The sequence below is a fragment of the Xiphophorus couchianus genome, chromosome 14 (genome assembly GCF_001444195.1).
Source record: "Xiphophorus couchianus chromosome 14, X_couchianus-1.0, whole genome shotgun sequence".
Lineage (NCBI taxonomy): Eukaryota > Metazoa > Chordata > Actinopteri > Cyprinodontiformes > Poeciliidae > Xiphophorus > Xiphophorus couchianus.
Window position 1 is genome coordinate 16,511,077 of NC_040241.1, and position 27,655 is coordinate 16,538,731.

The window sequence follows — 27,655 nt, forward strand, 5'->3', positions numbered from 1 at the left end:
GATTTGACAAAGCTTTGATTCAGGGAACACAATATATAATTTCCCCCTCATATCAGTATTTCTTCTATATTTCTCCAGTGAAAGCCTGTACATTTTTTGGAAAACAAATCTTAATGACGTTCATTTCTTTTTCATAGTTCTCCACTACTTTACATTACAGTATTTGCCAACCCTGGTCCACAAAGCACACTACCCTGAATGCTCTTCTTCTTGTGGTTGGCAAACAACTAAATGGTGCATTACTGACATAAACTGGGGAGGAGTGTTTATATTGTTGTACAGAGACAATATTTAACACTTAATGAACCTTTTAGAAGGAGATACGCATGGATCTAGGTTACAGCAAAACATCTTTAACAGATCTGGATTTGGTGAAAACCAAGTTTAATAATTAAGTACGTAGAATCAAACAGGATCCATTTCAAAATAAATGAATATCTGTTTAGGTCCATCAAACCATCATGGGCCTCCAATAGATGCTTAAATTTCAACCCGCAAATCTAAAATGTCTTTTTGTTGTTGTTTACAAAGACAAACAAAATATTTGAATATTATTAAGTCTCACTTCATGGTTTCAGCATCAATAAATTAAATATTTATTCTGGAAAACTTTAAAAAAAAATCTTCATAGTTTGATTGTTGTGTTGCCATGGTTACAATCTGGCGCCATGACTTTAACCTTTACTTTTTGTTTGTGCATGGGTTTGCCCATAAGCACATCTCAGCAAATATTAACCAATTATCTCTGATTACATTAGGCTCCGCCCCGTCTGACAGAGGGGGCGGAGCCTAATGCTGTTCTCATCAGTAAATGTACCTTTATGTATCTTTTATTTTCTTCTTCTTCCCATTGGCTCTGCGGACGCAAACTTGATCGTTTGCTCCGTTAGCAAACCTGATTCAGATGATTAGGAACAACCTGTTCATCAGCCATTGATTGAAATCATGTGTGCAGAAGCAGGCGGACGTCTAAAAACACAAAGGGCAGTGTGCCTTGAGAAACTGGCCTAAATTCAATTAGACGTCATACTCTGCAACTAATTAGTGTGATGTGACAAAATCTGAGAAGTTCTAACAGATCGCAGCACACTGCAGAAGGAAATCAATCATGTCTACTGCCATGTTTAGCTGAAGGAAACATGTAAATAATCTGTTTAAGGTAAGTCACTAAAGCTTGTGCTCTCTTTTCTAAAAAAAAAAAAAAAAATCAATTTTCATTCTATTCATGTAAAACACAAACTTCTGAACTAAACTGAAAGAAAAGAAATTTGAATGAAAACAAGTGAGGGAGGATAATAGCTGACATGCTGCAGGTGTGATGGCTAGAAACCAGGTGTGTGAGAGTGAAAGAGAAACAAAGAAGAGTTAAAATGATTCACTCGTTCACTACAGTAATACCTGCCTCGTTCATAAACAGGATAGAACAACAAGGAAGAAATGGAAATATATAGCTTTTCACCATTTTGGGGGGAAATTATTATTTGAAAAGTTCCTAAATAAACAAATATATCATTTTATTGTAAAAAGCAATCACTGTGAAGTTTAAGTCACACAATGCTCACCAACATGACATAAATTACTTTCTGGCTAAGTTAATTTAGTTTTGGACATTTGAGTAAAATGAAAATTCCCCAAAGTGAAATTATACAGATGCTGTAAAAAAAAAAAAGTATTTGTTCCCTTAAAGTTTTTTTCTTTCATGTCAAACTTAAATATTTCTGATCATCAAGCGATTTTCAGCGACGAGTTAATTTGGAAAAATCTCCCCAAGCCAATCTGGCCCTATCTCAAAACAGTAATCACAGTATTTGATTTTAATATCACTGTTTTATGCAGATCTGTTTCTGCCAAAACTGTAGACTCAACAAATCCTTTAAATAGAACCCGTCTGACTGCACGAAGGAGGTGAAAAGACTGGAAATGGTAATAAAAAAACCCATTAAATCAAAAAAATCTCAATATTTCAATTATCTATGATTAAAAAAATGTAATGCTAAAGAATATTTAATATGGGGAATGAAAATCTATTCTTGGGGGAAAGTATAGTTGTTGTGTTTTTTTCAAATTTAACAGGAACCTGAGTTTAGGTGAATCAGATTTCAGGGTAACTTTCACCTCAGTTGCTTTAATTTTACAGTCTCTTTGTTTATTTTGTTTTTGTTTGCAATGAAAGCTACTTTATTTGATTGATTTAAAAAGTTAGAAAGCTGCTAAAATTTCTGGAAACATTTGAGCACTAATGTTTTTCTGTCCAAAATTTGAGTATCTTAAGTCCATAACAGATCATTGTAGACATAAAGATCATTTAGATCTTGAGACCAACTGGAAAATTCTGCCTCCATCTCTGTCTTGGTCTTTGAAGCTCCAGTCTTGACTCCATGCCCATTATGACAAATCTTTATGACTCACTCATTGTTGTTTTTTTATATTTATCATGCAACTATTGTGAAACGAAAGCTAATGAATCCAGTTTAAAGATTGCGTACCAATATGAAACTGCATTTAATAACTTGAACTGTTCAGGTTTGTGCTAAAATAAAGTTGCAAACTGATCAGGTTTCCGTAACCTTCAAGCTTTGATAACCACACACACTAAATCCTGACACTAAAGCACAGTAGCTAGGGGGGGGGAAATGGTTTCAAGGGAAGGAATCAACATTTATAAAATCCCCCCCTCTCTGCCATATGTGCTGCTTGTGGGAGAAAACAATGTATTGCATTTACGTCTCATTATATCAATTAATCGTTGCACATCTGTAAGCGTGTATCCTCATTTCGGGGCCTGTTATGTATGTTTGTGTTACAATGGTACGTTGGTTCTTTGGCACCTGTGCCGCATTACAAAGCTAAAGGCTTGGATAATATGCTGCAGGTGCAGTCCTGGCAAACGGGGAGATGGCAGAGTGAGTGTGTTTGTTTGGAGGCAGGAGGAGGAGGTCACCTGCTGTTGATGGTTGGCACTCAACATTAGAGCAAACGGATGACGTCAACCTAGACCCTCTACCTCCTGTGGACTGCGTGTTCGGAGAACCTTTCATCTCCGGAAACAACACCTCTTCCACAAAGCTGGCCTCACAGAGCCCGACGCCGGAACCGAGGGCTCTTTCTGTCCATCCTGCCTCCCCATCTGCAGCGCTGTCAATAATTATTGAAGGTAATTACGACGCCGATTAGGAGCGTTCTTTTATGGCTGCGTTGGCAGATCTGCAAAGTAAAGATGGGCTGATGGAGGCAATCACAGGAGAAGCATCTCAGAATGACATCCAATAAGCAGTCGTTCTGGTTTGCAGAAATCTAATTATGGGATGGCTGATCTATAGTCACTGGCACGGCGATGTTATTCCGCCCTGGCACACCGTGTACAGTTGCAGTCGAACTCAGTCATATGGTCATAAATCGCTTGTAGATATTTGCACAGATCGACTTTTTCCTTTTGGGATTGGCATCATCGTGGCTAAGAAAAACATAAAACTACAGAAGACACTTTTAAACTACCCAACTCTAATGCCCCTGAATAAAATCCACTGCAAACTTTTTCCTACAGAAGTAGGCTAATTAGTATATTGTGTCATCTTGAATAATTTAATCTTAAGATTGCAGAAATGCAGGTGTTAAACACTGAATTTTCACAATAAAATTTAGTGAAAAAGATGCGACAGAGTGTAAAGTTTTATTCTTTTGCTGTTAAACTGTCTAGATATGTCCTTAAGGGACGGTATGTTTTATATTTCTATGCATGTTGAAACATTTTTGTGCAAAGTGGTGTCCTCTTTGGGTTGAACGGTGGCTACTGCAGTCAAATTTTCCTATTGGTTACAACGGCATAGCTTGGTTGATGTTTACGTCACATCCTGGTATAAAACCATCTCACTCAGACACATGATGAGTCAGGAGTTGGAATAGTGAGCATTGATCGATAGCTTTGCACATGTGTGACTCATTTGCAATGTGGACTCGGAGTAAACTGGATCTCTGCTCTGACTGTAGTGCTTAGGCAGCAGGAGTTGCTCACAGCAGCTGCATGCTCGCTCACTCAGGACAGTTACTGCAGAGAGATTGCTGCTTAACTTGTTGCCTGAAAAGTCTCCAACAACACAGGAAAAAAAAGTTGATAAATTTGTCACTAATTACTTTTTTCAAAAAATCACTAAGGGGTCTGAAAAGTTGCTGAAAATAGCAACAGTATGTTTCCTCTTTCTGGCCACGCCCCTCTGTGGCTCTTGGTCCCGCCTACTTTGAAATTTTTTAAAAAATTGTCAGTTGTGTTAAGAGGGTTAGCTACACTTTAAAGCAGAATCAGGTTATGAAACAATAATCTCTATTCAGTCCATCATCTGACAATAAGATTATTATTATTCCAAGATATGAAAGTCTACCTAAACTTGTAGATTAGGTAAGGAGGTTGCTTTGACAAAATGCCTTGTTGAGGTCAGAGGTTCGAGTAGAATGGGCAGACTGGTTTGAGATGACAGCTGAAGTGGTGGTTGCCACTCCTGTCCGCTAAGAAGAGGTTTGAATGAATGCCAAGTGGATCGGAGACTGCTTCAAAAGCAGGAAGCTGACTATGTTGCCAGGAATTCTGGGTAAATGCAACCAAAACAAACTTGCAAGTCTACCGCTAGCAGGAGTAGCGGCTTGATGTCTTTTGCCAAAGACAAAAGAAAAATCCTACAGCCACAAAAATCTAAGGTTTTCATGTCGTTTCCTTCAGTGGTTCTTTGTGCAGCGCCTCCACAGGCAAGAGGGTGAACAGGCTTTTCAAACGTTGCAATTTTGGTCCCCAATCGAACTGAGCCAATCAGTTGTATCTGGAACAAACTTCCAGAAAACTGTAAAACAGCTGAAACACTGGCTTCCTTTAAATCTCAACTAAAAAGCCACCTATTCAGAGTTGTATTTGAGACGTAATCAATTACGAATGGCAATTGACTTAATGTAATGTTTTGATTGTTGAATCTATGTTGTATGACTGTGTTTATGATGTAAAGCACTTTGAAATGCCTTGCTGCTGAAATGTGTTATACAAATAAAATTTGATTGATTGTAAAAACATCCTAAGGCAGTTCTGTTGGGGAAAGGAGTCCAACCCGGTTCTATCAGGGCGTCGGTAATACAGCAGGACAGTGTGGCCTTACGTCATCCTGAATAGCAGTGTCAGGGGACCTTAAACTGTTGAACTGCATACTCAGCAAAGATGAACACTTAGTGTACTGTACCCTTCAACATCAGAGCTGCTGAATTATAAAGGAGGTGTAATTGAACATGCATCTCTCCTCAGTGGGTCATAGCCTGGTGTAGATTTGCATAAATGCTGTAAAGGCAATGAAGCTGATCGGTAAAGTGAATAACTGTGATTACTTTAGGAAAGGATCTTGACTGTACCAGATTTGCAGAAACGTTTTCTTCCTTTTCCCTGCTAATGACTGAATGGCACTGAAATTATAAGTCTTGAGCGTCTTATGTGCTTAATGTTTTCTCCACTTTCTGTTCTGTTACAGTTTCTGTTAACGACTTCCAGATTACAGCTCGGCTGAAGCGCTGTGGAGGAGAGAGAGAGTCTGAAACTGTGACTTAGTCGGATGTGTTGGTACTGTACGGTTGAGGTGAACCTGACGACCGTTTGTGGTTTTTCTTTCAAACTTCGTACTGTAGCTCTAAAGTGCACTTGCTCTGCAGCTGTCTGTGTTGTACCATCAGCCCACCTCAAACATGTTGTCTGTTAATGAAATGCAACAAAGTGACAAATTTGAAATCCTTGATTTAGAGGAAAGACGGCGTAGGAAGCGCTCAGCATATGGCGCTGCGTCTTCAAACTTGGCAAGAGGCTTAATAATGAAGATTTGCTCTAAATTAAACAAAATCCCTAAAGGGAAGAAAAGGAGAGCCGTTGGAAGTACAGGAAGGAGTAACCTTCACTTTTAGGTGCACAAGGAAGCTAGCAAAACGAGACAAGGAGACCTTTTTATGTTTAATACATTTTCTAAGGTTTGTTGCTGCATTTAGAGAACAACCAAATGTACATTGAGCTCTTGGATTGAACACCTTTCCATATGTCATATGGATCTGGGAACAGATCGAAGGATGAAATGAGGGGGAAAAAAGGAGTCCCATGTGTCTTTTTCTCTTCATTAGATCCCAGAAAAACAAGAAGTGCCGCAGCAGCTTGATTGAAATTAGAGTTGTTAAAGATGTCAAAACTGGTGCGGCTCATTTGGAGGAGCCCCTGACAACCTGAACATGGATGTTTGCAGATCGTTACAGGGCGGTAAAGCCTGCTTAATTATGCGTAGATTGAAATATTAAGATGTATACATAGACTGCTGCTTGAATTATATACATTTTGCATGCAACTATAAAATACTTTCTTGTCATCTTTGAAAAAGCCTAACTTTCTACTGTTTGTGCATTCGCTGCTTTTTCCTTCATTTTCAGTCTAATATCTGGCCTTATAAAATGAACCTTTTCTTGCTTATGGATCCACTTGATTTCAAGGGATAAACCAGAATCTGGTTTAGCAAAAAGCCAATTTAGAAACTAGATCTGTAGGCTGTTTGCACCCAGCATCTGTTAGAAAGACCCAACTTGTTCCTTTTTTTTTTAAACAAATCAAATGAACACCACCTGACAAACAGGGGAAAAAAACATAATTTTAGTTCCAATAGAAGTAGATCATGTTCTCTGCTGTCTGGCTGTCTGCTCCTGTACGTTTCTTGTTCGAAATAAAGTTACTGGCGAAAAGAGAGAACATGAGGAGAGGAAACGGAACAAACGCTCTTCGCCCACTTCAAAATAAGAGCGTGAAGATAAGCTTTTAACTACTTGAAGAGTTAACAGTGGATAACCAGAACTTGAACACAGATGTCAAACTTCAATATCAATTAAAATGGCACTTTTGAATTTATCTGGAAAAATTTAATTGGGGGAAGCAAAGGGTGCGAAACATTTTCAAAGTTAGCTAAAGCACTGAACAAAAAATTAGCTCCGCTATTAGCTGATTAGCAAGTTAGTGAAAATGTGTCTGCTGACCACTGCTAGCCTTTAATTAATGCTAGAAATATTTATATCTACCTGTTTGAAAAGGGTCAATTTTTCAGATAGAAAAAAAATCTGTAACTTTGCAAATTTTTTGCAAATAATTTGCGTATTTACCGATTTTTCGTTCCATAGAACAAATCTGCAAAGACTGAACCGTGAACATGAGGTGGTCCACTGTACCATTAACACACAAATGTACATAAAAACATACATGCTATTGTTAGTGAGAACTCTGAAAGGGATTCTTCATTTACCTTTAAACACGTATATGTGCATGCATACTCCCCAAACAGTTAGTTTAAAGACTGCTGAGGCACTGTGCTGTAAATCTGTACAAATCATAAAAACCAGAGGAGATGTAGAGAAGCATTTGGGAGCCAATTTTCTTCTTTCTCTGCTGTACTTTCATGTCACAGTTACACATACAGTTCAGTATAATCTACCCAAGTGTCGTCTCTAAACTGATCAGGTTGGCAAACACAGTTGCCTCTTTATGCGTGAAACGTACACGAAGCAGCATTAGCATTCATGTCGTCTGCAGGAACAGTTTAGGGTTGAAACATTCCTCTGCGGTCTGCATGGCTGAAGCCTCAAAACGTCACGATTCGGTGTACTTCTAAAACAACCACTTAGGTTCAGTCCATTAATGCCACAGCTCTATTCCAACCACAGAGCCCCCTCTCTCCTCCTGTTGGTCTAAACAAAGTATCTTTTGTACTCATGTCCTCATTCTTCCCACTACTTGCCTTCAAGACTTCCCCCAACTTAAACTAATTTCTTGAAGTAATCCTATAAACATCTTTTTTATTATTATTAATCAGACATCATGACCTGCTGACTTGATTCCACTTACCTGAGTCATAAACTTGTGCGTGACCTCATTATCCAGATGGACCTTTTCCTCCACAGATATCTGAAGTTGCAGTTATTTTAAGCATAAGACTTGACGACGGTACGTGAAAAGAATCCGATTTTTAAGGTATATAGAGTTATCCGCAGCCCTCCTGACCTCACTAGAGGACAAGGGTGTTAGAAAGTGGATGGATGGATGGATGGAGTTATTCGCTTTTTGCCACATTACAACCACAAATTTTAATGTATTTTATGGGGATTTCCCAAGTAGTAAAGGAAAATTATATCATGGAATTTAATGTTTTGCACAAGTAAGCAGTGGTGAGCCCACTTCTAATAATGTGCTAGTGTCAAAACTAATTTCTCATTTAAGGTGCTAGCTTTTGATAACATTTAGCGAACTTAGCTTAGCCCAAATTAAAAATTGAAGTGCTATCTTGACTGTTTTGTAAGCTTTCAATTGAATAAAGTTTAAAATCTGAAGTTTTAGTTGGATTGTTAAAAATTCACATAGAAGTAATTGTAAAACCTTTGTTTCTTTGTCCAGGCAAAATGCCGTTACTGCGGAAACGAAAGGCCAAAACATAAGGAAAACATTCGCGTTTTGCTCTGGTGTCGTGTAAATGGGGCTTAAATCTATTGGAAAGGTTGTACTACTTGACGAAGTTGTCCTGGGTTTGATTCTCGGTCTCTGGCCTTTTGCTGCATTTCTTCTCCCCCTTTACTTCCTGTCTATTTACTGTACAATAAAGGCTAACAGAGCCTAAAAATCGTTTTTTTGGGGTTTTTTAAAAGGCTAGTTGTGCTGATCTTACCTGCTTCTGCTGTAATCGGTACATAACCCTAGTGGTGATGAAGAAAACAACAAAAAATGCAGCCAAACCTTGTAGAGACACAACCCAAATGGAGCCAAATAGAAAAGCATGCCGCACTTTTAAGATTTTTATTACATCACAATTTTACATGACATTGAGTTGATTTATTGCACTGAAATTTGTGGCTGTATTGAGAAAAAATAAGTAAAAACTTTGGGGATATGGATAATTATGCAAGGCGTGGTACGCTGGGTGTTTCTGTCATCATGTGAGCATCTTTATCCACAAGTCTCTCTCTGATTTAGGCCGATATGACAGCTCTCGGGGCCCCAACAGGAAATTCCAGCATCCTAACCCCATCCAGGTCTGACAGCTAAACCCCCCTGCCTCCTATTTTTTTTTCTCTCTCTCTCCACTGAAAAGCACATTAGCGATATTTCTTATCATACCGACAGCATCAATTTGCGCACAGCCTCCCCTTTGACACATTTGCCTTTGCCCCCATGAGAGGAGTGGCCATAAATTCACCGCAAGTGTCGACACCAGTGAAATACGCTGTTGCCTCAATTAGCCGCTCAGATCTTGTGTCAGAGCCACGGAGGACAAGAGAGAGAGAGGGGTGGTAGGGGGGAAATGATACGCTGCAGCTGAGCTAAAGTCATTTACCTGTGGGGTCTGGTACTGTCTCGCCATATCAAGGGCCTTTACACAAACATGCCTCTAGCTCTTTTAGCAAAAACCCAACCAAAATGCAGGCCTGGGGCCGGGGAATGAACCTCTCTTACTGGGGTCAAAGCCAACATGGAGCAAAGGAGGGGGAAAGTTACAGCTGATGCGGCGTTAGATATTCTCCAAAAAAGCTCGACTGGAGGAGAAGAAGAGGTTAAGGAGCATTCTGGTGCTGTATCTACGCTCAGGGGCATCCTGCGGCCCGGAGGAAGCGGCGTGGGCAGAAAGGGGGCAAGCGTTTCTCCCTGCTACCCCCTAGCCAGCCTTCTCCAACTGCCATCTGATGTGAGGTAACATGTGAGGGCGAGCTTCCATCTGTCCGCAGTGTACGGCAGCAGAAGGTGCAGCTAATGAGGCTTGATTTGCTGCTGCACCTGCCTCCAATCTGGGGCGGGGGGATTGGTGGTGGTAGCTGAGAGAACGAGATTCTGTGTCTTAGTGTGTGTGTGAGCACATCCAATCCCCCCCCATCTCCCCTTCAAGGTGTAATCATTGGTTAGCGTGTATGGGAGCGCCTGCAGGTTGATGGATCCTGGGAATTCATTAGAAAGAAGGTGAGGCCTTTGGGCTGGAAAGACCTTTTGACCCGTCTGCAAACGCTTTAGAAAGCCGAGGACGACTCAAAGGGAGAGGCTCGTCTCTGTTTTAGACGCCTTTTGTTAAAACCCAACATTTCTGTGGTTGTTTTGTAGGCTTAGTTGACTCTTCATGAGCCAAAAGTGATCCTTTTGACCAAAAATATATATGTTGGTAGTATTTTCATGCTTTTTCTTCCCCGTCCCAGATGTTGTCAGGAAGAAGTGGTGCTCACATGTTAAATCAGGCATATTTATCCCCCTTCACTGTTCCCTGTCACAGATACCATTTGACACAAGAGCTCTTCAGAGGCCAGTTATTCCAGGCCATTGAATCCAGACCAAAAGCTTTTTCCATGTGTTTTTTTTTATTTTTTATTTTGTTTTAGTTTTTCCTTCTTTTTCAGTCAGCTCCTTGCCTTTTCCTCAATCTACAGGAGGAAAAATCTCAGACTAGATCTCCAATAAAACCTTCATGTTTTGGGTTGTAATCAGGCAACCAACCAGAGGAAAACCTCTTACACAGCATGATGCTACCAAGAAAAAACAGAATTAGTCCACTAGTGTGTCAGTCTATCATGAAAATGTCAAGTTAGCCAAGTTGCTAATTGTCCTCAACAATTTCTGACAGGGTGGTGGTAGAAAACAATTTTAAAACATTAATTGGTAGTAAATATGACTGCAAACACTGAAAAAATGACATTATTTAGCCTACATATATGTATGTCATATATGACAAATTGACTGGCGGTGTCTTATGTTCTTCAGAGCTGTTGCTGTAATAGCAAAATATAAACTGCAATAAAACAAAAAGCTCGCTGCTCAAAGTCACTTTTCCTACGTGGGATACTTTTATTCTCCAACTGCCTATAATGGAAAGATTTGTTGTTTTTAATTAGAATTATTCATTGGAGGGTCAGCACTGTATAATTATACAGAAATTAATTGAAATTGAATTTAGGGGCCAGATCATCCAAAATGTGATCCTTTTTGTAAACTATCAAAGTATTTAATTCTGTTTTTACAAGATAATTATACTCCGTTAAGGCTTTAACAGAAGAAATGATTGTCAAAAATTGGAGATAGTTTAATAAAATCTAACTTATTGGATGTTTTCAGATGTATGCCTTTTTTTTTTTTATAGTGAGCATGTAAAATATATAAACCTCAACAGGTTTCTGAGAAAAGTAGTACCTTTGACCTATTATTATTCTTTCTTGAACAGATTAAAATAGGTTTATGGGCTACAGAAAAGATGTTCACTATGTTTTTTTGCACAAAATTATTCTTGGATGATGAGATTTTAGTCTGGCCAGTTCCGCAAGCAGATGTACATATAAGTCACTGTATATATTTGAAAAGCAGAAGTGGAACCTCCTACACAACCAACAAAATGGGGATTTTTTTTTCCCCCATCGATGCACTCCTTGGATTTCCATAGTTGAGATTAATGTCAGCATTCTCAAATGCCGCCATTTTGTTTGCTGGACTTTGAAGTCAGGTCAACGCAGACATAATATAAAGGTCTAAGATTTTCTCTTTTTTTTCTTTCTTTTTTTTTATTACAAGAGTAATGCGACCGTATTGGTAGAATATAGTTGTAATATCAGAATAAAGTCTTACTATTACCAGAATGAAATAATTATATTAGGAGGATGAAGTAGTAATTTTGAGCTATAGCAAACAATATAAAAATAAAATTAATTATCCAAACCTTTTTATTAAAATTACTTTTTTTTTCTAGTAAATTTGCATCTATATTATGACTGTTCTTGCAATTAAACAAAATCTTGTAGCCAGTTTGCTTTCATCAAATCCGTTTAACTGTAACTTGCTGAAGAAAAGCCTCCCCACAGCATAATACTGCCACCACCATGTTTCACCATAGGACTGCTGTGTTCATGGTAATTTGCATTGTTAATTTTCTGCCTTTTGTGACGTTTTGCATTTCGACGACATAGTATGATTTTAGGTATTTTGTGAACTTCGTAAACAAGCACTTATCATTATTCTTTTTCTGTCAGATTTTCCCACCTGAGCTGCGGATCTAGTGGCTCCTCCAAAGTTACCATAAGCCAATGGGTTGATTCTCGGATTAATGCTCCCTTTGTGGCAGCATCATGCTGTGTGAAGGACAGAAAAACTTACCAGACTTGGTGTTTTAATACAACGCAAAACAAAATTCACATTTCTTTTATTGGTTTGCAAGGATTTAAAAAAAAAAAAAAATAGTGTTTATGTCTATTTTGCTGCTAAGCACCATCTTGTGTTTATGTAGCACAACGGTCTGCAACCTGTGGCTCCGGTTCTACAAGTTGCTTTTTGGACTTTCTAAAATGTCTCTTAGTAACTTTTGCTAAGGATTTAAAAAAAAAAAAAAATAGTGTTTATGTCTATTTTGCTGCTAAGCACCATCTTGTGTTTATGTAGCACAACGGTCTGCAACCTGTGGCTCCGGTTCTACAAGTTGCTTTTTGGACTTTCTAAAATGTCTCTTAGTAACTTTTGCTAAGGATAATAAATACCCAACCCATGGTTTTCCAGAATGACACTAAAAGTAACAGTAATATCTGTTTAAATATATTTTTTCTCTGACACTATAATGCAAATATTAATATTCCGAAGAAAAAATAAATTATCCATGAGGTGTTTGGAAAGGTTTTTTATTTTAAAACCTACAATTAGAAATAAAACGGTGATTCTTTAAAAGTAACACATTTCCTCTAGTAGATATTTATCAAAAGTTGTTTTTCAAATGGTGAGGTGACCTTTCTAAATGCGTTTTATTTAGCAGAGCAAATCCTGGTAAAGTGAAGTTTGTGGCTTTAATGCGACAAAATGAAGAAAAAAACTTTTGTAGCTCAAGTCACAGATGAGGAAAATGTTTTCAATAGGCCTTTTTGTCCACATTTCCAGTAATGCATGCAAAGTCTGTGACCTGGCAGGGACAATATAAAAAAATAAGCTTTATTAATTGCCATCTAATGTCACCCCGTCTCCTCTTCAGAAGCTTAGAAATGCTGCGATGAATCAGAACTTAGTCACCAAAAAGAATCAGAAGCTGACAGAGAGGAGCATAAATCTGAGCCCGGTGCTGAAATTACGAGCCAGCTCCATGGGAAAAGAGTTTATGCTGCAAATCTGAGAGCGCTGATCATCCCATCGGGCTCATTTGTTTACTTTCAAATTCCCTCTTTTGTGGGTTTGGAATTAGAGCCGTGTTTGTGCTTGCTTTGGCCCGAGGATGGAGGGGTGGAGGGCGAGGGGGAAATCACTCGAGATGTGATTAAGAAAATTTATACTGCCCTCTTCTGGCAGAAGCGATGATCACCTCTCCGTGTAAATGTAAAACTATTACTGCATTCATCAATGGAGTGCAGTGGAGAATCACTAATGTGCAGCTAAACATGACATAAATCTTCATTTGAGCTTTTTCACAGCATGGAGAGGATTGTTTCTTCCCTGCTCACTACGATCTCATGTGCAAGGGATTAATTTCATATGAGGAAAAAAAAAAAGGAAATAAACTAACTCTAAATCCAGAATTAAAACCAAACAATTGTTTGTTTTTAAAGAGGAGTTTCCTGCTCCAAGCAGGTAATTGTCCGTAGCTTTAATGACCGATGCGGGTCGTTCATTAAAGCCCTGCATAAATCCCATATGTCTTCCCTCTTGTGTGTGATGGTGCTCCAGTCTTTGCGGCTGACGTGAGTCGGATCTTCAGGCAGGTGGCTGGGAAACGGAGGCAGATGGGTCGAGTGTACGCCACCGCCGAAATCTGTGAAGTTCTCTCTTCAGTTTCAAGCTGCACCGATGGGCCCTTGAATTATTACCGGGGCCCCCCTATTCATAATTAGCCCGGGCCTGGTGGGGACCAAAGCCCCACTAATGATGCCTTTGTTGCCGCTGATCTGTGCTGCACAATCAACAAGAGGGAGGGAGGATGTATGACTGAGAGGAGCGGTCCCACATTGAGCGATAACGTGCCTTTAGGGCAGCCTCTCTAAAACAATCACGCATGGTTTCAGCTCTCCCCTCGTTAAAGATGAGTGTTCACAAGGGGCGTGAGACTTGGTGCGTGTGTGCGTGTGTGCGTGGGGGCTGTGTGTGTGGGGGTGTGTGTGTGAGAAAGAAAAGCTTGTAAGTCTGCAGATATGCCAGTTCCCACAGGCATTATTGGATATTTGGTTTCACAGGCCTGTGGTCTCTGTTTGTTAAAGATGCCTTTAAAAAAAAACAAGCAATTTCTTTGACTTAATCAAACTTTTGGTTTTCCATCAGAAAGTCTCTAAATCACTCCTAAATTTGCATACGTCTTATTTTTCAAAACCCAAACGAATCCTGAGTTTTGCTGTTGATTTACTGACCTTAAAGTGAAAGTAGAGTTGGTGTCGGGTTGTGCTTATAGTTCTTCACAGTACACAATGTCTCAGCTGGTGACAACATGTGCTTGAGTGAAAAGGAACTGTTTTAACTTGATACCAGAGCTCAGGTATGCGTCGACGAAGGCTGTAACCTGAGCGGACGGACAGAACAAGAGATATTCAGTAACGGTTAAATGTATCTGAGTGAGCTGTGTTTAAAAGTGTAAATTAATAAAGTGGAGAAAATGGATTTTATGTGAATGTTAAAGGCAGAATTATAATATGGCGCACCTTCCAGGGTGGCAAGAATGCAGGGGCGCCATAAGTATTATGAAGGAAAAAAACAGTGGATGTCGCTACAAAGTTTCTGCACATAACTTTTACTTTTTACTCTATAATTGCTCATGGTGGCAGCAGGATGATGTCGCGCTGCTACATTAGTTCTGATTTGTTCTCTTTGTAGACTTTTTGGTTGAGTCATGGATGGACTTTTAGGATGTGTAATTGTGGCAACAAGCTATTGTCTTTACAACTGGGAGCTCATGAGTAGCATCCCAAAAGCTCAGATAACACCTGAACTGTGACCCAAATTCCCAGAGGAGAAGAAAAGCAGAACCAAAGAGGAGGAGGAATAGACACTGATCACATCTCCAACTCCAGCTTTCTAACTATACAGCCAGACAGAGATTTAAAGAGGAATGGCAAAAGCAAGTGAGGTGGATTAGCAGTGCTTTCCAATCATCCAGGACATGATGCTGTAAAATATCATCTCTGGGTGATCTTGACCTGTTGGCATGTTATGACAGTTATGAGACTATCATTCAGCAACAGCCTTCAGTCAGAGGCTTCCTCAGATTTGCTGCGAGACTGACTGCTACCAGAGCTCCTTTTTGCCCACAGCATCAGTGATTCTTTGAAGATACTAGGATGACATGAGTTGAAACATTTATTTAATTCCCTGTGCATTTACATTTGACTGTTCATCCAACAACATGGATGCTTCCAGGCAATCTTGCTACTGTTTGGGTTTCTGTGAATTGACTTTTAGAAAATACTATTTTCGTGACTGGCAGAACACGAGACACTGACCATGAGGACGGAAACTGTGGCTATAAAACAATAGGAGTAATATACCGAGTGGCATCCCATTGGCAGGCAGACACTATAAGGTTCAAACAGTATCATAACCCTGATAAAGAAAATACCACAGGTCCACTTTATGACAGTCCTTAGGCAAAAGAAAAAACCTCACCTGACAATTGTTAAAATGATAAATAATTTCTAATTAAATTTTTATGCGCAGTCGACAGAAATCTAAAATGAACACGGCTTACCTTAGTTGTAGTTTTCAAGTACTGATTGTGCAAAACAAGCAAATACTAGATTTCATGTGGTTGGGTAGAGCCTGCGTTTGTCTCTGTAACAAAAGCTGCAGCTTTAAAACTGTGCTGTATTCATGAGAATGTCGTTTGAGAGCGTTGCTTTTTCGCATTGTGAAATCTTTCCAAATGCATCTTTCTTTTTTGAAAAGAGGCAGAAGTTCAGTGGTTTTCTTTCAGTCTGCTGACCTGCAGTGTGCAGCAGCAGGCTGCACTGCGTTACTCTCGTCTCCATTCGGCTCCAGCTTTTTTTGTATCTTATTAAAAATATACTTTAGACTAAAATGGAAAAAAAAAACGTTTTACTTTTGAAATTACTACTTTGTTATGAGAACGTAATGAGTGAAAGGCAATACTAACTAGCGAGTAATACTGATATAAAAACTAATATTGCTCATTAGTACCCAGCATGTTAAAGGTTTCACCGATAATGATAAACCCACCAAATCCAAAAGAAATGCTCTAATTTCTGGGTTTTTATTTGTTCCCAGAGTCTTAAAGAAGTTTATTTATCTCGTCATATTTCTAACTTGGCTTCAGGCCTATTGCTGCCTCTCATAACACCCTCATGCTAGTAGTGATGATTATGGCAAAGAATAACCCTTCACCTCATGTTCACTGAATTTATCGGGTTTCCATTTGCTGTGGGTGACAGTTCTTCACTGTCTTAAATGAGCAAATTACTTCTGAAAGTTATTTCTCAATAAATCAGCTAATGAGCTTTTATTATCAATCCATCAGAGCAAATTGCGTTTGCGTTCAATACTACCGTAAGTTACAAAACAATCGAATTAATTAAATAGCAACAGCTTTATCTAAAGAATGTAATTGCCTGCGCATGACTTTTGATTATTGTTGCACTCCACTGGTTTTGGAGCAACAAGTTCACTTTCAAATGAGCTAATCGATGGATTTTGAATGGAAATATTAAATATTCAGACATTTGCACTATCACTTAAAGTGGTTTCACAACAAATTATCTTAAAACGAAAGTTAATAATTAGACTTTTTTAAAAATCGTTGTCAGTTTATGTTTGTAAACTCAAATGGAACAAATATTTAGTGGAGCTTAAAAGCTAAACAGTGCTCCCTCCAGCTGACAAGCAGCATTACATCTCTGAGCGTCGTGTTTACAAACTTCTTAGATGAAATGAGAATTATAACTATTTGGATGAAGGTTGTCAAAGGGGTTTGTTTCAGTCTGTGCTTTTGCACAGTTCTGCCCTTAAAGATACATCAGTGATAGGAGATTTGAAATATATTGGCCTTTTTTGTTCTCTTTGTTCCAAAATGTATTGTTTATATTTATTTTGACAGCAATGGTTTCAGACTCATCTGTTAGCTCCCTGCGCTGCTTTTTTATTTTTATTTTTTATTTTACCGTCAATAAAACAGCTCACATTTTTGTCAGATTTCAGATGCATCCTCCCCCTCAATGTGGCAGCCTTTCTTTATTTAAAACACACAAAAAGCAACCCACTCCCACAAAAAGTGCTGCAGCGAGGAAAGGTCACGCTTAGGTTTGTAAATACCTCTTTGTTCCTCCAGGCCATGATCGGTTCTTTTGGTGAAGGCTATTTAAGGTCTTAATTTTGTTTCAGAAAATGTTCTTTTTATGCCATTTCACATTCTGTGTTATAGAATGTTTTCTTGAGATTGTGCACTTGAAAAAATGGCTACTGAAAAGACTACGTTTTTTTTTTTTTGTTGGTTTTTTTTTGGCAGCTCCATCATGTTGGCAGCACAGTGGCATCGGCATCTGTCTCTGGGTTCACGGTGGTGAGGAGGAGCTGGAGGAGGGGATGGATTTACTCTTTTCTGCAGGATCAGCCGAACGAAATGTCAGTGAAATGTTCAATCTCCAATGGATCCCAACGTCTCGCTGCGATGATGGCGAGGCTAAGTGCCCCTTTGTTTGCTTCTGAGGAAGTAGATCAAGGATAAGGTGTTTGGTTAGTTGGAGGAGTGCGTGGGAGAGCAAAACGCAGCCGAGGACGGGGACTGTTGAAGAGGGGGGTGCATCCGAGAGTCCAGAAACTTGGCCTGTTTTCAAATGAAAGTGTATTTATGCATTTATTATTCCACATTGGCAGCCTGTGTTGAGCAATTGCTCTCCTCCTTCTGGTTAAGTCAGGACTTCTTTTGAAGTCGCACATAAATTTTCGATCGATGAATGCAAAAGTAGTGGATGAATGAAAATGTAATTTATTTTCACGGACGAAAGGGATGTTTTAGTGGCTTTTAAAAGAGCAAAGGCAATAAGAAACTGGCTATTTACGTACAGATGAGAGCAGGATCGGCTTCTGAGGTTCAGCAAGAGATCAACCAGAATGCCTTCTTTTATATTTCATTGAAAATGTAGAAACAATTTTTATATGTATACATTTAAATTATGTTAGTACTCCACCATTATATTCTATAAAATAGAGAAGCAAAGCCCACTGCTAAGCATGCATTTCATTAACATTAGCATGTTTTGTGTTTTTATAAAATACGAAGCCCCCTCACCCAAAAAGCTGATTTCTAATAAACCTAAATACTGGAAGAAATTGTTTTGGCATATAAATTTATGTAGGAATGTTGTTTATAGCACCAAAGTAGCTGTTTAACCCCATTTTTAATCTTTATTTGAAACTAGGTGAGAGGGGATTTTTGTTATTTAGCTGCTAATATGGGTATAAATAAAATATATGCCAGATTTTTGCTGACTATGATCTATGGTATTATTTGCAATTTGATAAAGTGAATAAGTCGTTTTAAGTCTAAAATTAACAAATTTGCTTATTCCCAAAGTCTCTATGGTTCACTAATTGGCATGCTTATCATTAAGTTAGCCTTAGCTTCCATTGTGTGTCTTTTTCAATAAATCCCATCATCAAAATGACATATTTTTAAAAAATTTAATAGTGGGACAGTAGTGATGACTTGGGAGTAATATTTTGCAAAATTCTCTGTAAAACTGACACAATGTTTGCTTAGCATTCATTGTTGCTAAAAAAACAAAACAAAAAAAAACACTCTTAATGTTTGCTATTTTAGTTTAGACCTCGCTAGTTAGCATTTTGGCCTTTAGATTTTTTTTGTAGTTTAAGTAGTATGAGTATTGCCCAAAGTTGATTCATGCCTAATCTGCAAAACCCTAAACAGCTCTCTAATTTTAGGGGTTTTTTCTAGTTAGCAAGCAATGCTAGCACAGTCGCTAGCATTTAGTCAGCACTAGCTAACTGCAGAGAAGGGGGTCTATTTTGCTTAGAAATGTGCTTGTAAAAACTCTGTTTGTGGCCCTGGTTGGCTTCCTAATTAAAATTGTCCCAGATTTTAGGCATTTAATCCTGTGAATGAATACTGGGGATTTGTTTTATTTAGCTTTCAATGCTCTACACATTATATATTGGAGACTAATTAACATGTGTAGCATTTAGTTAGAAGTACCGGTGAGTTTTGTGAGCATTAAATAATGCCTTTATGTAAGGTAACTCATTATGCTTAGGTTTTGACATAAGCAACTCTTAGCTTTCTGCAAGCTCAGCATTTCTGCCGTCTCTAAAATAGTCACTGGAACATTTAGATGATCTAAAACCATTGCTGTTGTTTTTATTTTTAGATTTTATTTGGGTCTTGAAACCGCTTCCCTGTCATGTCGTCCAGGTCATGTGGTCTACTATTTCAGCCTTTTGGAAGGCATCTCGTTTGAAGCCGGTTGTTAAGATGTTGTGACAGTTGTGTGAACCCTGTGAAATTAACAATGTCTTAGAGGCACAGCTCACTGATTGCATTGAGACTAAGATGTAGGAAGTCAGCTGTGGAGAAGCCCTTCATGTTTTATTTTTCTTGTGTGAAGGGGGTTGTTGGAGAGGCTGTTTGCTGGGAATTGTTTGAAACCCTGTTGTCTCATAGATCAGATCAAAGAGCACTCAGTGATGCAATAAACTGGTGAAAAGAGGACATTGCTTGGATTTGCAGGATTGGTTTTGATCTTTTTTTTTTATCACAAAATTCCCTCAGCTTTTCATGACACTGGTTCTATTTAAGATCCAGCTTCTCAGGTTTTTATGCTGCCAGCAAAGCACGCACGTTGAAATCTGAAAATTCATAACGTCAAATGTTGTCCTTTTTGTTTCCATACACACACCTTCTGTTTAGCCAGCCTCTGCTGCAGCTAGCAGTTGAGACTCCTCCACTTCTTGCCGTTTCATCCCATCCAGGTGCACAGCGGGAACGCTGCCATGTACGTCCCTTGGTGCACGACAGTACAGCACAGCTGTGGAAGCCACCTAAAATTTGATTCCTCTCGCCGTAGCCTGGCAACGGCGGGTATTAGCGCTCGCAAGCTGGATGGGTGCAGTTCTGGTGCCAGAGGATGGGTAGGATGGGCGCCTGGTTGCAGCTCATTGGCAGATGACATTGAGTGAAAGCTGGCATTCTGAGATTAGGGGATCAGATGCTCACAGTGCTCCACGCAGGAAGTAGTATAAAATGTAAAAATCAATGCCGGGAGGGCTTGACGGGTCCTTGTGTCATACATTACACAGCACATAAACCCACATCGCATTCTTTTTTTTTTTTTATTTGTTTAATTTATCGAAGGCTATAATTTCATTTTTGGAAGATTCCCATATCTGGGATGATGAGTAAATATTTGCTCAGCTGAACAAGCCAAAACGTCTCACTCTGTAGCTTGTAAAACCACTTTAAGATTTGAAGAAAAGCACTGGCATCTTTTTGAAGGTCACAGATTTCACTTTTTTTGTTACTCTCTAATAAAATACTGTTTGAAACATGCCAAAGATTTGGAATCTAGTACGACTGGTTTAAGTAGGCAAATATCACTAACAACAGCAATTAAACAATGCAAAAATGGTCAAACAGACACAACCACAGTTTTTGTCCCCCAGCTTATCTCTGCTGTTTTTAACTACTTGTAACATCTTTAGCAAAATATGCTCTAAGCTTATATTTAACCTGAATTATCAAACTCCTTGTAACATTGCTTTTTTTGACTGAATTTCCAGTCATTTTGAGTTGCACCTCCGGTGACTGAATCTCACAGATTCAGTTTAAATTTGTTGACATCACCTGATCTATTCCCAGGAATCCTTCCTTGTTGGTTTCATCTATTCTCTGTCTATTCATCCTACCTGCAACAACATTGTCAAATAGTTGTTTGACAGTTAATTGTGTCAAAGTATAATTAATGTAAAATATTTATAGTTTTTAAATTTGGAAAACCTGCAACGCCTCTCCTGCACTTTTTATTATATTTTTATTTTATTATATGCTCACTACTACTCAGTTATATGAAGGAAACTACTAAACCTTTCCTTCACTTAAAAGAAAGACAAACATGGTTGTTTGGAAATATGCATGCAAAAAACACAGATGTGATATGGAAAAACTAGAGGAGCTCCTAATAAGTTAAAGGTGTTTCAATAATGGTAAAGTACTAAAATTATATTTATTGTATAAAAGAGACAACTCTGCCATAAGCAGAGTTAGCATGGCCACCAATAACTGTGGATAAACAGTTTTTCTGGAATGGTAAGTCATTTGTTGAGCAGCGCATACATGAGGATGAGAGCGCTAAGACCCTCCTCCTGGCTCTGATTGGTTATTTTTGGCCAGGAGTTTTGCATTTCTTCAAACGACAACAGTAGCTTAGCTAAGAGGTGGAGGAGCTCAATCATATTTGTCTCATATACCGTCCCAACATGGTGACAATATTAAATATGTAAAAAGCACATTTGACATGCTAATAGCCTAGAGCATTATTATAAAGGAATACATGTAAAAATGCGGCTGAAAATTGATATTTGTTGTTCCTGTTTATGCCCAAGTTAGTGTTTGAACAGCACAGCTCGTTGCTACAGCAGATCAGAAAAGCAGCAAGTGAAAATTCCTGAGCGTTATCACTTCCTGAGAGATGTGCAATCCATTGGGATATGATTATTGAACTGTTTTATTTATTTTTGGCTATGTGGCAACACAGTATGGGCAGGTATCAGATTATTATGATCTGAAAGTATGACTAAATCACCATAATAAAACAATCTGTTTGCCTTTATTTGGAAATAGAAACATTACAATTTTTCCCTGTGCTGCTAAATTAGTGGTATCTAATAAATCCTACTTTGACATTGATGCATAGACACAAAAGTATAAGCTAAAAGCTAACTAGCCTTAGCTTTCATGGCAGGCTCCATTTCGGTGAACCAGCTGTAGCGTAGCAGAGAGCAAGGAAGAGCCTGAATGTTGTACATTCAGGCTCAGGTCCCTCTTGAAAATGAAATCTAGATCTCAACGAGGTTTACCTGATTAAATAAAGGAATATATATATATATATATATATATATATATATATATATATATATACATACACATGAGGATGATTGACAGCACTAAGCCCTCCCCCCAATCCTTCACCTCCTTGACTCTGATTGGTTGTTTCTGACTGAGTGGCATATTTGTTCAGACCACAGCAAGTCCTTAGAGGTAAAGCAGAGGGGCTTGTTTTTTTTTCCTCCCAACACATGATCTATCTCATATCAAATAAAAAAATATTAAAACATTTTTAAAAACATTTATGATAGTCACATACTGCTGCTTTAATACTGTAATTTGTTGAAGCTCTGGTAATTTTACTCACGATTCCCAGACCTTAACTGGCAGTCTTATAATTTAAAAAGTAGAAGTAAATCTTATAAACAAGTAAAATATAAATGGTTACGCTAACAAACCACGGTGGCGACCAAACCCCGATGTAGGGTGATTACCTGAAAATGCTTCTGATCAGACTCTAACCACAAATTTTGTCTCATTGCTTATGTTTTCAGTTTCACCCACGAAAATACACTTCCTGTTTAGCTTTAACCCACCCTCCGCCTCCGACTCCTCCATTTCAAGATAATAAACAAACAAACTAACAAACCAACAAAAAACACCATGTGGATTTAAAACACCACCAAGTAGCGTCTCTCCACTCGCTTGAGGCCACTGAATGGGGGAAGGCGGCTCTTCCCCCTAAAACGTATTGGCACACCACGCCAGCTTCTGCTTGCTAGAATACCAGATGCCTCACGCCACATGCTTCGACCACTTTGATTTCGTCTCTGTGCAGTTATTGATCAGATCCGTCTCTGCTTGACACGACCTGCCTCCCGTCCTCCTCGTAACTTTCATCTTCTCCACGCCGGGCAGGCAGGCGGGCGGGCGGCTGCGGCTGTCTTGAGATGTCACACGGTGACGTGCAGTGTCCATCTGGTGCACGTTGTAATGGGGCTGCACGAATGAATGACCAACCACTCCACTGCTCCCTTTATGAGTCTCAGCAGTGGCGCTGTCCAACTTTGATTCCCCAGTTATTAGGGAATTGAATTTCCCACTGCGGCGACGCCCAGAGGAGAGGAAGAGAAAGAGACGCACAAAAGGAGTGTGAAATCTGTGGCAGTGCTACAGAACATGCTGCACAGCCCACCACTGCTCTCTTCCTGGAGCCTCTTCTTCCTTTGTGAGTGTGTCTGTCAACACTTTTTCACTGCAACCAGCGCTCTGAAAGGAGGTCAGCCTATTGAGAATTGTTCCAAAAAAAAAAAAAAAAACAACAACCCAATGAGTACTATAACAATGTTAAGCTGTCATATCAAACCATCAACCACTGTAAATGACTTTAATGTGCACAACTCAACCAGTCCCACTGGAAATAAAGTCTGATCATTTTTGGAGCACTCTATAATCTAATCTAACAATGTCAAAACAAACAGAAAAATGGGAAAGAAAAGGAAATGCATGCATAGATATGTACAGTTAACAAATGTGATGCCAGTTTGAAAGACTAAGGAAAAGCAGTTAATGTCATGATGGGAAGGAAATATAAAAAAATTAAAGAAGCACAATTTCAAAAATCCTGATGAGTGTTAAAACTAGACCGACAAATGGGGTAAAAAAAAAAACCCAAAACAAATAAAATGAAATTCAAAGCTCAATGTTTATTAATTTTAATAAAAATATTTAAATATTTAATAAAAAAGTATAATGAATAAAATCAAATTAAAAGTGTAATAAAATAGGAATAAATCATCTTGATTACTGAAAGTCAGTTAGAAATCAAACTCTTACGTTTGCCTTTGAAAACGTCAATCACGCTGCGGTACTCTGGTCAACATGAAGGCAATAATATAATAAATTGATGCCTCACTGTGGGGGGTTGTTATAGCTTCAGGTATCATCAAAATACTTTCTTTTTTCAGATGGACAAAAGAAAGTTGACTCACTTACTTGGAAGGATGCTGTGTTTTTCTTGCTGATGTTCGGATCAAACACAGAAAACCAAATTTCAGATAAAATGGAGCTGTGATGGGAGCCTGCCAATCAATTTTTATGTCATGTATGGTTTATAAGATGCCATGAGCCTAAAGCTAACCAATCAGAGTTTCCAACTCCACAAAAAATTTACCTTTTTAAATAGTATTTTTCAAAACAAACTTTTGGTGCCTTTTTATGTGAGCTGCTATTAAAACGAACAAAGTAGTTGGATTTTTGTAGAAAACACATGTCTAAATGTTTATAGATACAAAACATAAACAAGGCCCACAGTTTCTAAATTTTGGGGGGTTGATTGTTTCTTCTGATAAGTAATTTTTGCTTTTGAGGGGAATTAAGTGAATATTTGTGGTTCTAGTTACTCCAAGATTAAGATGAATGAAAAACTTTAATAAATGAACCTAATATTTTCTTTATCTGTAAAATGCGTTGAAAACGCTTCCACCTGTATCAACCACCTCAGGTTGCAGGACAGACTTGCTCCATTTAGGCCACCCAAAATCTGTCAGAGAGCCACAAATGGGACCGGAGCCGCACTTTGGGCACACAAGGTTTAATCAGGAAGAATTATTATTTGGAAACTAGATTAATGCTTTACTTTGGCTAAAGTATCGGTTTATTTAGGTTACAGGAGAAAATTAAGCAGCTAATTGGAAGTGGGCAGCAGAGTAAAAAGTCTTTTCAAAGTTCAAGACTCGGTTCATGCTACATTGTGATGCTAAATCTTGACTTTTTAAGGAAAATGAGAACTGAATGCTGTTTAATGAGCAGCGGTTAAGCCAAAATCAACTTTAAGGCCTTGGTGGATAACTCTCTGGGGATTTTCCTTCATCTTTAAAAGTATTGACCGTTTCCCTCCGAATTTAAAGGGCTCCTCCTGGATCCCATCACGAGAGGATTATAGAGGAAAAGGGCAACTGGGATTGCTTGGAGAGCCGACCCCTTCCACTCGAGCCAGCACTCAAGCAGGGATGAAGTGGAGGTGCAGAGACGACCCAGAGGGAAAGAGCACAGAGGGAAGGGAAAGGCAGGGAGGTGGCATACTTTGGATTCCCAATATGTGTCCGGGGAATCCGATGTGAGGCCAGATGGCACGGGCCTGCCGGTCTTTGGGAATCGCAGCATACGGCTGTGGGATGCGAGGCAGAAGGTAGCGAGGAAACGGTGCCGGGGTCAGCTCTTGATGTTGGACGCTCCCCGGAGCTGTTCCTTTCCCATCCCTTTGAACAAGAGAGCATCTCCACACAACTGTGCCGCTTCTCTCTGCTTAATGCGACGGTTTGACTTCAAACACAGCGCTATTCCCCCCTGCCCAGAGCCTCCTGAGTTCCAAACATATGTTATCAGACCTGATGAAAACACCGTGCCAATAACATGCCACTGAGCTCCACGCTCGGGCATATGTGTGCCGTTTTCATCTCGCACAATTCCACGTGATAACGCCAAAACAAACCGATGCAACGCTCGCCGTACCGACCTGCTTTTCCGTTCAGACGACCAGGATAGGATGGAAGTCAATTACGCCTGTCGACTCTCTTAGACAGATGTCCAGCGTAACCTGGTTAGTGCTAATAGGCAGGTTTTTAAACAAGAGCAATTATTCTTCCTCGCAGACCAGCAAAAGAGACGGATGTTAATATCTGATGCTGAATGTGTGTGACAGGTGTTGCCTCCAATTTCTCCAAGTCTCTCGTGGCAGCCCACTCTGTGAAAACATCCGAAAACAGGCTTTCAGCCAACATTGCAGAGATCGCACACATTTTTAGCACATACTCTTTGACTTCGGGAAAGAAGGGGGGGGGGGGAAACATGTGCATGTGTGCAATGATCATCTCTTACTATTTTTGTCTAAATAAATAACAGTTTTTGGAAGCCAAGTGTGGTGTTATGCTTGTTGTTGCATCTCCATATCCGTGTATAGACTAAGATCCTCGTGCTATTCTCATTAATGGTCCATCTGGCATGTTGGCAGAAACACACTGGTATGAAGCTAGCTATGATTAACATTTAATCTATATGATTTTCTAATAAAAGCAAAGGTACCACACTTGGTAATGAGTAATTTCTTTTACTTAAAAAAAATAAAATAATAATAATGAGAGAAGTTGTTGGTTGCAATTGTCCGTAACATGAATTTCCTTTGGTGCTTGTTTGCTTGAGTCACCTTTGTGCAGATAAGGTAAATTAAAGCCTAATTAAAATATGTATAACTAAACTCTAGATGTTTGCAAGCTCTATAATAATAAACCAAAAATTCAAGTAAAAAAAAAAAAAAAGGATTTATTAAGGTTGTTTTTGCTACTAATTGCAAGTGTGGTTCTGTTGGCGCAGTTTAAGTCATTAAAATGACAGAAAATGTCTAAATTAATCAAGTAAGAATGCTTAATTACAATAAATTGGAGGAGGAAGAATAAAACAATTGGGGGAAAGAATTGTATAATGGAAAGAAAAATATAGGCTGTAACTAAAAATCTTGTTGCTACAATCAGTCTAGAGAATTTAATAAATAAATAAAAACAAGAAAATATTGCAGTTCCACCGTCTTTTGTTTCATCACGTCAAGCAGGGAAATTTATTTTTTCTTTAAATAGTTGAAAATATTCAGCAAACCTGCTGAGAGAATAATTTAAAATAAATTTTCTGTTCTAGTTACATTAAATTGTATTAACTCTATATTTTCACTTAAAATAAAACTAAAATTTGCCCAGTTTAAGATGAATGCCTTACAGAACAAACTCCACAAATCTTCCTGCACATTTTTATCGTCTTTCACTCGCTACTGTGATTCCTGCCTGAAAACATCTTTACAAAACAAATGGCAAAAAAAACAAAATGCCTCTACTTGCTTCAGATTATAGATGCTTTAAGACACCAGTTCCATGTTTACTAGGTTTAAAAGAACCTAGTAACCTTCCATAGACTCTCTCAGACATCTGCTGTGCATGGCAACAAGAACAGAGAAATTGGCTAGGGTTCAAGGCTCAGTGAGCGCCTTTTGTCGGCATACAGGCCTTTGTGGTGGGATAGGAGGATGGTGTTTACGGTTGCCACTACCTCCGTGGCCCTGACACACAGGGGATAATGAGATACAGTTGTTATCAGTGACAGCCGAGGGCCACGAGAAGTCGTATCGGCTGGGTGCCTTCACTCCGAGCCTGCCAACTTAGGAGATGAGATTGGGATGATGCTAATGTCCAACTGAAAGCTCTTTTTAATTGCTTTCTAGTACAAACCAACTCTGGAAGATTGTGTTACCCTATAGAAGATTACTGAGGAAAAAAAAACCCTGCAGTAATATAGCTTCTGCTAATGTTTAGATAACCAAAGTAAATGTATTTGTCCTAAATATCAAGTGGCTACATAACTCCTTTTGCAAATTTTGTTCCTATAGATGAGGAGTGTCAAACTCATTTTCGTTTTGGGCCAAATCAATATCATTCGTGCTCTTAAAGGGCCGGTTGTGGCGCAATGTATTGATAAAACCAGTTCACAAACTGTTAAATTTATTAATCAGTTGCAAAAGTTAAATATTATTGAACGTCTTTTTAGTCCCTCCAGGATTTTGTGATTCTTTTTGTGATTTTTTGCAA

General features: G+C 38.8%; 1 long non-coding RNA gene across 2 annotated transcripts; it reads left to right on the plus strand.

Annotated features, from left to right (window-relative positions):
- The first annotated feature begins 953 nt into the window (after positions 1–953).
- LOC114156840 (uncharacterized) lies at positions 954–25,909 on the plus strand. 2 transcript variants are annotated; one of them, XR_003598028.1, is made up of 4 exons: positions 954–1,159; positions 2,873–3,154; positions 5,499–5,603; positions 24,935–25,909. It is a non-coding gene; the product is annotated as an uncharacterized LOC114156840 (long non-coding RNA). The 2 variants fall into 2 exon arrangements; XR_003598027.1 differs by lacking the exon at positions 24,935–25,909 and having other exon boundaries at positions 962–1,159; positions 5,499–6,388.
- Positions 25,910–27,655: the final 1,746 nt, after the last annotated feature.